Below are 14,862 nucleotides of genomic sequence, written 5' to 3'. Positions count from 1 at the left end.
TCCCCATTTTAAAACACACATCCAATCCCAAGGGTAAAAAAAAAGATCACACAGACAAAAAAAAAAAAAAAAAAAAGAAGGACCTAACCAAGCTAAGGCCTTCACTGTGTAATCCCTTAAACCTCATGGGATATATTCAAATGACCCTTTAAAGACATAACAGTGTTTCAGCTGCATGGCTTCTGACTGTACATAACTTTTTACTTTTTAAGTCTTTGTATATACATTCAGGTCAATAAAGCAAGACTGTTTATTGCTTGTGGAAGATTGTTTATTCAGTCATAGAAAGATCATGCTTCCCAGCTTCCCTTAAAAAGCCTACATCAGGGTGCTGGAAAATGAGACACCATCTAGTTGAGCTTAATAGAAACTAAAATAAAAATGGACTTTTAAGTAGCTTTCCTCACAACAGTGGCATCAGCTGGCTGCCAGACCTTTAAGTATACTGCTTGTATTTGGCTTTTGTACAGTATTTGTCAATATTCCTCACTGTATTTAGACAGTTAGCTGTGTGTTATTTTGTCTGAATGTATGCTGGCATCCTGGTGCTTTGTTATTTTTCGCTGTTTTTATGACATTGAGTTCCAATCAGAAGAATGGCAGTGACCTCTAGGGTTTCTTACAGCCAGTGTTTCAACTTTGCCTGCACTGACATAGAGTTTCTTTTTTGGAGAAACAGCTGGGAGTTTTTACAATTTGTATTTCAACTTTGGAGAAACAGCATTCAGCTTCACTTGTAAGAATGGCTGTTTTCTTTACCCTTATTATTGGGAACTGGGAGTAGGGGTGACAAGCTCTCCTCCCAACTTCAGCTGCAATGATAACATGTTTTGTTCATAAGAACAGTGGTGAGAGCTGTGTTTTTTTTTACAGTCTGTGCTCTGACTTTGGCTGCACTGACATTGAGTTCATTTGGAAGAATGGCTAGTTTTTGATAGCCTGTGTTGTAACAATTTCTGCAGTGATACTTTTCTCTTTGGAGAAACGTATTTGGTATTGGCTTGATATGTGTTTTATTAGTTGGTTTGCTTAACATTTAAATAATAATTGTTTGCAGCCTGACTTTTATCCACTAAAACGTGCTGGACATTATTTTTAAAGCTTTTGGACTCTGTTCAAGATGTCAAGATACCTCCAGAGTTTTAGTTTGTAAAGCAATAACTGTGTTTGCTATAGCTCATTATTATTTATTTATTTTTTTTGTGGCTGGGTTGCACCAGTTATAATTTAACTGTTAATAATTAGTGTAACAATGTTTATATTCATCAGCCATTGTTTTACCATTGTTGCAATTTTTCAGCAATGTATTTGTATGACTAGCGAGTAATGTTTTGGTAAATTATTTTATATTTTCAGTGTTGTGATTTTGGGTCATATTAATCTGTTTATTTTTTAAACAATAAACATCTTTATTAAATTGTCATGTATGACATAGGCAGTCATACATTTATATTAATGAAAACAAACCGTATTGACATAATTTTAGTTGCAAACATTATACATCATAAACAGTATTGACATAATTTTAGTTGCAAAACATTATATATCACTTATAATCTATCCAGTCATTGTCAGTTAAACATTACATAACTCATTCAAATTCTGCCTTCTTTTAAACCTCATTCTTCCTTTGCATGCACTGCTCCACAATTCCCATTTTTTTTCTATGTAATTTGCTCCTACCCTTTTGTAAAGATCCCAATTCCAGTTGTTTCATCTCTGTTACTATATTAACTACTAGTACAGTTGGTTTAGATTTTGATTTCCATTTTCTAGTAATTGTTTTTTGGCAGCCACCATAATTAGACTCAGCAAGGCTTTACTATGTCTAGGCAATTCTGATTCTGTATCATAGTTCAAAAAATAATTTCCTTAGTTACATCAGTTTGCTCACCCAGTGTATCTGACGGAGTAGTCTGCAAGAAATCTTTAAAGTCTGCCAACTTATTACACTCCCTGAAAATATATTCCCAATTACCTCTTTTTTTCCCCATCACACCTCCAACATTTGCTGTCTACCGGAGGAAAAATTCTTTGGAGACTACTTGGGGTATAAAAATACCTATGTACCAAGCAAAGATCCCAAATCTTCTAGACTTTGTTGCATATTTGGGAAACATACATATATCCCCCATTGTTTCTTTGTGAATTGCTTATTCAATCTCTCTTCCCAATCCTTTCTAACCTCCCCTGATTGATTCTTATAGTTATCATACAATACTTTGTATGCTTTACTAGTTATTCCTTTCTTAACAGCATATTCTGTTCTAGATTCTAGTAAAAACTCTACCAGTGCTGGTCTTTCACTTAGGATCTCCGTGTTTCTTTCTGTTTGCCTATACTCTGATATCAATCCTTGATAAAGAAGGCAGTCTCTAGCCTGTAGTCCAAATAAATTCTTGGCTTCTTCCCATTCTGTTAACTTTCCCTGTCTAAATTATTTGCTCCCAATACTTTGGTTCTTTTGTCAGTTTTCCTCAGTAAATTCTGGCCCCCTCTTACCTGTTATCTGTATACCAGAATCTCCTTCAAATCGGTAAATCCAAAACTACCTTATTCTTTTGGATGAATCAGCTTATCCCACTTGACTGTTGCTGTCTTCTCCTCCCAGATAAAATCCTTCAGCTCTTTGTTACTTGCTATCCACAACTTCTCTTCTGTTTGATAAAAATATACCTGACCTGTGTATAAAACTGAAGGAACTAAAAACATTTTAACTGATTATATCTTGCTGTCCATATCCATATAACAGAGCTTCCAAATTCTCAGATCTGATGTCAGTTTTCATTTTATCTTCAACATATAGGTTCGGTTCCAAGCTTCAGAAGTGACTTTGCCATTACTACAGCATGTGAAATCCAAAAACTCTCAAGCTTAACCCTTACCCACAGTGCTCCTCTCCTAGTTACCTCAGATCTCATTTGCTGCTCTTCATGACAGATGCGTTCGCCATTACTCTCAGGCTAATTGTTGCTTTATTGATATAACTTTTGAAAAAGTTTTCTACATCTTTATTGCTTATTAGTCATTAACCCTTTTAAAATTATCCTCTCCTTCTCTTTCTGTACACCTCGGTGTATTCTGATCTATCATCGTTGATAGTTTTCTTCCCGCTGCTTTCTCCTTCTGTTAAAAAAATCCTTTCATTTTTCTATAGTGAGTTTTCCTGTTTGCGAGGACTTTCTGCGCGCGTGTGTGTGTGTGTGTGTGTGTGTGTGTGTGTGTGTGTGTGTGTGTGTGTGTGTGTGTGTTGTATAGCTGTCCTGTTGACTCCGTTGTTAAAAACTTTGAAATCTCTTCAGTATGGCTGATAAACCTAAAGTCTCTGGATTCAAAAGATGCCAGAAATGCGGGCACAAAATTCCAATGTCAGATGCTCATTTACTGTGTGTCTATTGCTTGGGCCTTGTTTACCTTCCAGATGACTGCTCAATATGTCATAGTTTTAGTCACAGGGCGCTAGTGGAAAGACATAAATTTATTTTGAAGGGTATGCTTTCCTCAGCCTTCAGTGAGGCCTTATCTGGTGCTGAGAAAGCTAAGAGTAAGACCGGTGTGTCTTCCCCCTTCTTCCTCATCTTCTTCTTCCAAAGCTTTGGAGAAACCTAAAAAGAGAAGCCTATCGGTGCCTTCCTTCAAGAGGGCTAAGCCTTCGCTTCCTTTGGAACCCTTGGAACCAACTGACTCCACTTTTAAAACTTCAGTCCCAAAGGGACCTATGGAACAGAGTTTACCAGAGCAGACAAAGTCTTTGGCACCTAGCATTTTGGTGCAGGAGCATTTGGAATATTTGACACAAATCAAAGCAGACATCTCCTCCTTTGATGACTACTTTGGCACTGAGTAAGCCATTTGAGGAGCCTTCCATTATGAATCTTCTGATAACCTCATATTCACCATCTATTGACACCTTTGTAGGAAAGCTGCCTTCGCCTTTTCTGGAAAGGCCAAAGTTACCCTCCAGCCATTCCACCAAGAGCTTAACTGAGGAGGATGTGAAGAGACTGGTGAATAAGATACTGTGGGTGAGAGGATTATCAAATACCTCTTCGACTCCAGCCCCCCTTGGATAGGGGAGCCAAACTTTCCATTACCCTTCCTCTTTTTCCTACTCTGACTTCATCTGAAGCATTAGAGTTATTGGCTCCAAGCCACCGATGCAGACCGCATTGGTTCCAGAGATATCCATATTTTTGGAATCGGTTCTTGCTTGGAGGTCTTCTATCTAATCAGATTTGGAGACCTCACGGCACTGAGTCTGTCCTGTCAGCTCTGGGGGGTGGGGGGGTGTGAGTCGACTCCTATTTTTTTTGGAGCTACCTCTGCACCTTGGAGCTTTAGCATGGATCAGCTTGGTTCCAGCTTTGGTTTCAGAAGCTGTCTCTTAAGAGCAGGAAGTGACCACGGTTCCAAGGCAGTCTTTTGTAGTTCTGGGTTCCCTTCCCTCTTCGGTGGGGATCCAGCTTTCGAGGTGATGGAGAGAGCCCTGACTGCCACAGTCAGACAGTTGGCCTCTTCCACTTCAGAACTAGTGTCCTTTCCTCCTCACACCTATATATTCAACCTACATTCCCACTGGGTCAGCGAGTGCCAAAACCACAGGAGTCCCAGGTAACAGTTCTGTCCTCTTCCGATACCTCCCCAGATCACCCCACTGAGGATGTCCCTAAGAAGTGTGGAAGAAGAAGCACTTGGATTCCCCAGAGGAATTGATCAGTGAAGATACTGACTTTGATGAAGGGGAGGGATCCCAAAAATATTAAAACAGAAGGGTGACTGGAAGTCCCAAAATCCCTCTTCTGAGGAGTCAGTGTACCTGCAAGCCTTCGGCACTCAACCCTCTACCTCTTGGGTGACTACACCCACTGACAAGCTCATTCAATTGCTCTCTCAGCAGGTGTGGAAGGCCCTTGGTACTATTGAACCTATCCTCAGGAGATGTGACAAAATTCTGTCCACCCCTAAAGACGAACAGTTCTGGGCCAAAGGGTTAGCTGTTGATGCCATGGTTGTGGTGGCAGCCACTAAGAAGGAACTTGCCGAGGAGAGTTCCTCTATCCATCCACCCAACAGAGAGTCTTGAGTGATGGATAGACTTGGGAAGTGGGTGTATGCATCATCGACCTTTGCCTTACACTCTTTGAATTTCTTGGCACATTTTAATAGACTTCAGAGGGACCTGGTCAAAGAGTTGTCAGATACCCTTGCAGGAACCATTTCTGAAGACATCCAAGAAAAGGTGGCTTCCCAGTTGGCTACCTTGGAGACTGTGTCAAATTTATCCATGAGGCTCATTCCTCATTAAGCTGGAGGAACCACCAGAGAGGCAGGTTCAAGCGTTGCCATTAGGAGACACCTCTGGATGTACCTATGTGACTTTGCAGAGCCATTTAGGTCTTCATTCATCAATGCACCCTTTGACAAATCATCCTGTTTTTCCCAAAAGTTAGAGAAGCTTTATCCAGAAGTGAGAAAGATGGAAAAGCCCTTTCTGCTATGGGCATATATTTTTCCACTACTCAATAACCATTCTCTAGAAATCAGAGAAGCAATGATAAAATGTGGTTCAAGAAGCCCCAAGGACCTTTTCAGGACACACATGGAGGGAGTTCCCCTAGGGGCAGACGGGGAAACATTTTAGTGGAAGACGCCACCCGCACGGCATAGGTGGCCCACAAAACCAGGGTTTGAGGGATTCTTTCTCTGGTAAATCCTGCCAGCACTCCTGAAAGGAGGCCCAATTGTCTTCCTCAGGAGGCAGTTGGGGACACTTATCTCTGCACCGAAATGCCTGCATACAAATAACATTGGATGCTTGGGTGCAGAGGATTATATCCAGAGGCAATATAATTCCCTTTTCCCTTCCTCCTCCTGTAAGCAAGAAAATCCCTGACATTCCACCCAGTCAGAAGGAACAAGCAGCTCTAGAAATCCAAAAACTGCTAGAAAAAAAAGAGAGTAATCCAAGGAGTCCCACAAGACCAGAGTGAGTCCAGAATTTACTCAAGATTCTTTTTAGTGCCAAAAAAGACAGGAGACTGGAGACCAATTTTGGATCTAAGTATACTGAACAAATCAGTTTGTCAGACCAAATTTCGGATGGTCACGGTACAGTCAATTCCTCCATTTTTGGAAAAAGATGATTGGATGTGTTCAGTAGATCTTCAGGATGTGTATTACCATATAAAAATGGTCAAATGATCCAGAAACTTCCTCCACTTCCAGCTGGGAGCCAATCACTTTCAATTCAGAGTTCTACCTTTTGGTCTCACCGCAGCCCCCAGGGTATTCACCAAATGCATGGCAGTAGTAGAAGCTCACTTGAGACTGCAGGGATTTTGAGTATTTCTGTTTCTAGACGATTGGCTTATTACCACACCGACCAGGCATCAGTTGATAGAAGCAAGAGAACCATGTACTTCATATTTGCTGTTACCTGGGAATAGCTGTAAACTACTAATAATTGAAATTGACCCCAACTCAGAATTTAGAGTTCATAGGAGCCCTTCTAAATACTCAAACTTCCATAGCTTCTCTTCCCCCTGTAACATTACAGAAAATCAGAGTTTAGGTACAGAAAGTAATCAACAACAAAAAAGTAACCACTTGTCTAGTCCTTCAAGCACTGGGCTCCATGGCTGCAACTATAACTCTTGTTCCCTTGGCAAGATATCATATGAGGATACCTCAGTGGTAGCTAGCATCTCAGTGGTCAGTGTTACACCAACCCATGTCAGACCTGATTTTGATCACCAATCGTTGCATAAAAAATTTAGCTTGGTGGATGCATTCCAAAGACAGACATTCTTCTAGACTGCCTCTTTGTCCCATCACAACTCCAAGCCATAGTAACCACAGAAGCCTCCCAGATGGGGTGGGGGGCATTATCTGAGCAAGACGGTCCAAGGCATTTGGTCTCCTACAGAGGCCAACTTTGCATATCAGTGTACTGGAGCTAAAGGCAGTGCTTTTAGTAGTGAAAGCTTTTCAGACTGCTCTTCCTTCAGAAACCATTGTGATTCAAATGGACAATATGTCAGTGGTTTGGTACATCAACAAATGGAGGAACTAAATCCTATCCCTTTTGTCAAGAAGCTGTCAAAGTGTGGCAGTGGGCAAGCTCTTCCAACCACTTTCTAATAGCAACACACATTCCGAGGAGTTCCAGTGTGATAGACAAACTAAGCATATGTATTCTCCTGCTTCACGAGTGATCTCTCAGTCCTAAGGTGGCAGAAAGGATTTTCCAAAAATGGGGCCAGCCTTGCTGCAACCTATGTGCCTGTCCCCTAAACAACAACAGCAGCAACTACTTTGCCCTGATACCACTTCCAGGGGAGTCATCAAGAGATGCTGTTCTTTACATTTGGCCCTCAGGACTGCTGTATGCCTTTTCCCAATTCCTCTAATCCTGAAATTCATACATAAAGCAATCAGGCTGAAGAGCAAAGTAATCTTAATTGCACCTTATTGGCCTTAACAGATATGGTTCTCCTTTCTTTGGCCTTATCTGATTCAACAGCCTTGGATTCTGCACCCAGCTCCAGACCTTCTGTCCCAACAAGAGGGATTAAGCCATCTGAATATTGTGAACCTCGAGCTGACAGCTTGGCTTCTCCAATTGTGCTAATAGCCAGGCTTCCCTCACTTTCCTCCCAGGAACATAATATTCTCTTAGCCTTTCGTAAGCCAGCTACCTGTAAACTGTATGTTAGTAGATGGGGGAGGTTTTGGGGCTTGCGATAACAATATTGATCCTTTTTCAGCACCTATTGATAAAATCCTAGAATTTTTAGCTTCACTATCCTAGAATTTTTAACTTCACTTTTTAAAGCAGGTGCTTCCCAGTCTAGCATAACAATTCAATTAGTTGCTATTTCTAAATTCCATGATTGCTTTAAAGAATCCTCTTTGGCTTCTCATAAGCTTTGCAAGGCCTTCTTAAAAGAAGCACTCTGGCTAAACTCCCCTAAAAAGATCCTACCCCACCTTGGGATCTCAAATTAGTGCTGCAAGCCATTGTTTAACCTCCTTTTGAACCATCAGCTGAATGTGATTTGAAGTTTTTATCCTGTAAACTATATTTCTAGTGGCAATAACTTCTACCAAAAGAATTTCAGAAATACAAGTCTTATCATGCAAACCTTCTTGGCTGATTTTCTACAAAGACAGAGTTTCACTAAGAACCAATCCTTCCTTTTTGCCTAAGGTAGTGTCAGAGACCAACATTAACCAGGCTATTAATTTACCATTATTTTTTCCCACCTTTGCTAACAAAGGTGAATACTGCTTACATTTATTAGATGTTCACAGACAAATACATTTCTATCTACACAGAACTAAGGATTTGAGACAATCTGACTACATTTGGCCAGCCAATGAGCAAAGCAACTCTAGCCAGATGGCCCAAAGAATGTACGTCTTTCACATATAACAAAAAGAACATTAGTTTGCCTAGGCCTTTAAAGGGACATTCTACAAGAGCTGTAGCTACTTCAACAGTTTTTCAGTCTGGAGCTTCTGTGGATGATATTTGTGCAGCAGCAGCTTGGGCTTCTTCTCATACCTTTATTACCCATTACAAATTGGATCTGGTCTCCAGAGGAAGAGCGTCATTTGGCTTTGTGGTGCTCATGAATACCCTTCCTTGAGTCCTCCCAAGGTTTAAGGTAGCTGGGGACTCTGTCCCATATGTCGAGGATAAAATGAAAATTGACAGCATCAGATAAAGAAGTTATGTACTCACCATAGCATTCCATCTGTGTTGTCCATTTTCATTTATCCTTGACTCCCCTCCCTTCTTCCTCCTGCCCTTGAAATTTTTGATAGAACACACAATGGACATATATAACATTGTTATGTGGTTCCAGATAATGTCTCTATGAAGGCTTTTGGGGTTTTTCATTCTGTTTTTCAGCAAACTCAATCTGAGGTAACTAGGTGAGGAGCATTGTGGGGTAAGGCTTAAGCTGGAGATTTTTGGGCTTTTACGAGCTTTAGTAATGCCCAAGTCAGTTGGAACTGAACCCATATGCCGAGGATAAATGAAAATGGACAACATAAATAGAACATTGTGGTGAATACACAGCTCCTTTTTTTGTATCATCTTTTGCTTAGTCTCTTCCCACATATCCTTAGCTGCCACACCAGAATCCTTTTTAATCCATACCCCTAAGTACTTCATTTTATCATGTCCCCATAAATATGGATATTGCTGAACCAATTTGTATGTGGGTACATAATTTACAGCTATTGCCTTTGTTTTGGCTTTGTTAATTTTGTAACCTAAAAAAATTTGAAACTGCCTCAAAATGTTCCGCAACACTGAAATGTCCTTTTCTTGTTTTATCAGGTATAAAATAATATCATCTGCAAATAGATCTAGGTTTTCTTGACTACTATACCAATTGTATCCTTGAATTTATGAGTCCCTTATTTTCGTTGCAAGTGGTTCTAAATGTAATGCAAATAACAAAGGAGAAAGAGGATACCCCTGCCTGGATCCTCTGCTCAAACAGAAATTATCAGATAGGAACCTACCCACTCTAATTTTTGCCTTAAATCCCTCATATAGCTTTATAATCAACCTTATAATTTTATTAGGTAATACAAATGCTTCCATTGCCCTTCTCACAAACTCCCTGCTTACTCTGTCAAATGCTTTCATTGCATCAAGACCCACCAACAACAGTAATATTTCTTGCATTCTGGTTCCTCTGGCTCATTAATGTTCTGTTAATATTGTCAAATGTTTGCCTTCCCTTCACAAAACCACATTGATCCATATTTATTAATTTTGGCATCACCTTTGACATTCTTTTAGCCATTATAGACATCAACACTTTATAATCACGGTTTAGGATTGAAATGGACCTGTATGAAACTGGATCTGATGGGCCTTTACCCTCTACAGCCACCACCAATTTCTTCCAGGATGTTGGTGCTTCTCCTCCTCTTAAAATACTGTTAAACAAAACTTTCCAGATCTTTATCATTTTTTCCCATCCTAGCTTTCAAATTTACATGGGAATACCATCTCTTCCTGGGGACTGTCCTGTGGATTGGTTATACATCACCATTTTATCTCATCTCCTCCTATCCTAACTGTTAGTAATTTAGTCGCATCTACCTGTACCTTTGGCATATTTAATTCTTCCATAAACATTTCCATTTGTACCTTTTCTTGATTTCCATATTTCTCTGCTTTATACAGACTTTCATAAAATTTACAAAATATTTCTAGTACCTCTACAGGACCTTTTGTTATCTTCCTTGTTATAGGCTGCCTAAGTTGGTGTGACAACCCTTTCTACATTCTGTTGCCCGAGTCATTTTACTAAAGGTTTTTGTGTTCTGGAGATATTATCAAAAAAAAAAAAAAAAAACAGTTGCTTAACAGCAGTCTTTCTCAACTCATGCATATTATCGAGTTAATCCCTTATTTTCTGTTTAGAATTCTGCAATTGCTCCTTCTCTTGTTCTGTGAGATTCCCCTATTCTGCGTTAACAGTTGTCAGTCCCTCTAAATAATCCTTGTTACTTCTTTAATCATATCTCTCTTTCTTTTATTTCCACCCTATTTTTAAACTCTGCTTTAATTTTATGCCACTCCCTAGCTTTATGTTCAGAAGAAATTTGTATATCCTTTAATAATTCTCTACTAATTTCCACTACCTATTGTTTACATTCTTTAAATTCCTCTCTTTTCAATAGATAGGTGGGAAGGCATCAGTGTCTCATTTTTATTTAGTTATTCTGTGTTTTTATTTTAGTTATTGGGACGTGATCTAAAATAGTTATTGGATGTGTATCAAAACTTTCAATTAAATGCACGCATTGCTATAAAATATAAGTTTTGTCTAGCCTAGCCTGGTTTTTGTATCTTGGAAAATATGTAAATTCACTCTGAAGTCCCATTACTGAATTCACATCTTCCATGCCAAATATATTCATAAATTTCTTCAAAAATCTACCCTCCTTTTTTATATTTTCCCTTCTTGGGCCACCCAACACATCTTCACTGCCACAAATCAAATTCCGGTCCCCACCTATAAGTAATATTCCTTGCTGAAAGCTGATTATTTCTCCTAGAATTTTCTTAAGGTCCATTACAGCAGTTTTAGGTGGAATGTAAATACACACCAGTGTAAACCTCCTTCCTTGCCAGTAGCCCCTTAGTACTACAAATCTGCCATTATTATCTTTTTTTCCTCTTCTATCACTGTTGGAACTCCTTTTGCAATTAATATAAGTGCTCATGTTTTCTTTTGTCCCAGGTATTCCGCTGAATAACCGTCCTGAAAACTTTTCTTTATCAAATTCACATATTCACTTCTTTCCAAATGTGTCTCTTGTAGCATAGTTATTTGCACTCTGGATTTTTAATATAGTTCACCACTCTTTCTCTTTTGTATTTATATGTGAGACCATTAACATTTAAAGATAATATAGAAAGCTTCATTATGTTAAAAAGTTATCATTCCTTCCTTTTATGTGTAACAGCTTTTTTGTTAAGTATCTAGTTCCAAATTTTGTGTTGCATGCATACAATAATGTTTGGCAGGTTGATCTTTTATACAACTGTTTCTTGTCATATCCATTGGAGCCTATGTCACATCTTACAAAACTTTTGTTTTATTGAAAGCCCTCAAACAAAAAAAAACAGATATACCCCTAAAACCTATTAACTTAATACTAACACACAAAACTATGTACATCTTCAAATATTGATGTTTTACTCTCCTAGTAGAAACAGCTGTCCCATACTGGCAGCTACACTCACTCACTTGGGTTGACCTAAACAGAAGGTTATTCATGCTAAGACACATGGTACAGCCTGTGCTTCTACTAAGTGCTGTCTGGTTTTGTCTTATTTTTATTGGTGTCCCAGATTGGGAAAACACTTGAATGATTTTTATCTCCTAGCCATTGAAAGAAAGAGGTATTCTGTTTTTATTGCTCTTTTTCAGATTGTTTCCATGGAGACGTGAGACATTGTTGCTTCTGCAAGCACTTATTCATTTGCTAGAGGAACACTTTATTATATTCATTGTTCTTATTTATTTATTTGCTTTCTCTTAAAACTTACTAGATCAAGCCAAGAGCCTTAATCCAGTGATTCCTCTGTGCAAAAATGAGAAAAAGCACGTCAATTTTTTCTTGTATCATGCTCTTTTGACAAGACTTTTCTTCTTTTTTTATGTTGCAGTACCTACATTTCTTAAAACTGAACAGAGACAGAGAAAAGAAGGGAAACAGCAGGTGTGCCTGTTTACTTTACTGTCCCCATTACACTTGAAACTAATTGAAAAAAATAATTTATAGCATGCAGAGTATGTAATGCACTATAAAAATACTACTGTTAAGAACAAAATTTTGTTTTACTTACAGTTAACTCTCCCCTCCTCTTCCCCTCTCCTAAGAATTCTTTCAAGCATTAATGACATGAAGTAGGTGAAATACTTTAGAGTCCCCTACAAGTTTAACAACATCAAAAAGTCAAATATTTCCAGGTTTTCTTGTTTTGTCATGCTTCACAGATATAATTAATGCTTTGGAATCCCACATTCATTTGTCAGTTTCCGGGTTGCTGGTTTTATTCCTGTTTATTTCCATCTTCCAAATCCAGTCTCTGCTTCATTTCCAATGTACTCTCTGTTCTTCTAGTCAACTCTCCTGCGTTCTTTTCTGTCTCTCAAACATTTCCTGTTGAAATATTAGAAAAAGGTTTCACTGGTAGTCTCTCTGTGGTCTTTATTACCAGAAGAACAAGAAGCAGAATCTCTTTCTGTTTCACAGTTGACTTTTTGTTGGACAAACTTTTGTATTTCCTCCTTAGCAAGATTTGCAACAAAAAAATTATTTTGTCCCTCCAGGAAAGAATATTCTGAAGATAGCTGGGTGCAGTAGTTTGAATCTCATGCCTGCTTCTTGACATTCAATGATTAGTGGAATAAATGTACTCTTCTTCTGGATGGTGTACATAATTTTCCACAAGCACTCTACTGTCTCCCAATTTTAGTGCTTTGTCCTTCTGCCGCAGTTTTGTTAGAATGAAATCCTTCTGCTAGTAGGATTACTCTTTACTATTAAAGGTCTACGTTGCTTTCTCATGGCCAGATTTGGAGCATGCACATAATGTACCCTTTCAATTAACAACTGCTGCTGTGGAATAGCAGTCTAATTGCTTATTTGTGCTTTCATAAAACTAATACAATCTGTTCCTTTTAACTTCTCTGGTACAGTAGAAAATCTCCAGTTTTCCCTAATTGCTCTGTCCTCTAATTCTGTTAATTTTTGAAGCATCTCTTCTTGAGCAGTCTCATATTCAGCCTGCCTTTTCTTCATTTCAACCTCTGATTTTTGCATTTTTTTCACCTCATATGAATATCTGTTTAAAGCTTCCTCCCTTTTCTACAGCCTTTTGTAATTTGAGTTTATATACTCCATCAGTGTTTTGTTTATTTTAACCAGCTCTGGGTACATTTGACTTTTTTCCCTCTCTAGTTTACTGGAAGTCATGTCTTGTACAAAAGCTGGAGCTTGCACTGTTTTTTTCTGAACAGCTGCAGAATTCTTCCCAGTCAGTGTTTTTTCCCTCACCCTTTGTGATTGATTTTCTTTCAGGTTCCATGAATTTCTTTTTTGCTGACGTCCAGGCAGTGCACTTACAAGCCAGTTACTGAAATTTACCCAAAAATATGAGTTTGCTAGCTCTCTCTTCTGAGTTTCTGTTTTCATACTCTGAGAGATGAAATTAAGCTGTTACTCAATATGCAGCCATCTTGGAAGTCAGAGATTGTTAAACTTTAATAATATCTGACTACTTGAAGTTGTGAGCTGGTGCTTAGACCCTGATTAAGACATATTTTAAAATTTCTAAACACATGCTTCATTCTTCTTGTGTACTTGTAAAAATTATGCCAGCTGTCATTTGATGCATCTTTATATGGTGATGATGCAGTACGTTTTCTTAAAAATGACAGAAAGATTAGATAAACTTGTTGGTTTTATGTCTATAAGGATCTAACTTTACAATGATTTATGAAATAAGAAAGTTTCATAACTACATTTATGGATACAGAATTACTGTTGATACAGTTTACCAGCCACTTATTTCATTGTTTAATAAGGTGAAAACTATACCACAGATGCTGTCTCCTTGAAGTTCTGAGATGGGCCATACCTTTGAAAGCATTAGTATGATGTAATTTGCATTTTGATGTGAGATTATGAGATTATGGTAATTCAGATATGTTAATATTATTACTGCTGTTTCAAGAGTAGCAATATTGTTCTTTCAGAAGAAAAATAAGTCTGATCATTTCCATATTGCTCCAGTAGCAGATGAGCAAATTATAGGGTAGACAGGTAAAGATCAGTGATATCTAGAATGTAAGAATATGTTGCAAGAAGTTTCCCAGTTGTAGAGAATATGAAATCATGCCTTTCATACCTAGAATAGATACATTTCTGAATACAGAATGTCTTGTATGAGACAGATAAAACTTTAACCCTTTATGCCAGTATAGCTATGACGCAGGTGACCTGTGTTCTATTAATGGCTCAGTTGCCTAATTGAGCTGATCTAGAAGAAGAAGAATTGTATGAGACATTAACTATTTGCCTCTTTCAGGGGGAAGGTGTGGGGGCATTGCACTTTCATGAGCCCTGGTGGTGACACAGAAGTCATGAAAAAGATGCCATTGCTCCAGTAGTTGGAAAGGCAAAAAGGGATACACCACCACATAGGTGGAGGAGTTTCCTTTACAGCACCATAGCATGCCTCCAAGATGACATCAACCCCCTCATCATAGAGATAGGGTTTAAGCAAAAGCCCCAGCTGGGCCACTGTGCAATGGT

At 38.6% G+C, this 14,862-nt stretch overlaps 1 protein-coding gene across 1 annotated transcript in view; it reads left to right on the top strand.

The window, feature by feature from the left end:
- MYO1D (myosin ID) overlaps positions 1-14,862 on the top strand; it is a 2,136,961-nt gene that overhangs the window by 1,910,618 nt on the left and 211,481 nt on the right. The gene's annotated exons all lie outside the window — the stretch shown is intronic.

Source organism: Protopterus annectens, chromosome 13.part0 (assembly GCF_019279795.1).
Source record: "Protopterus annectens isolate FY-2018-M chromosome 13.part0, PAN1.0, whole genome shotgun sequence".
NCBI classification, from domain to species: domain Eukaryota; kingdom Metazoa; phylum Chordata; order Ceratodontiformes; family Protopteridae; genus Protopterus; species Protopterus annectens.
This window is presented reverse-complemented; position numbering and strand designations above follow the sequence as displayed.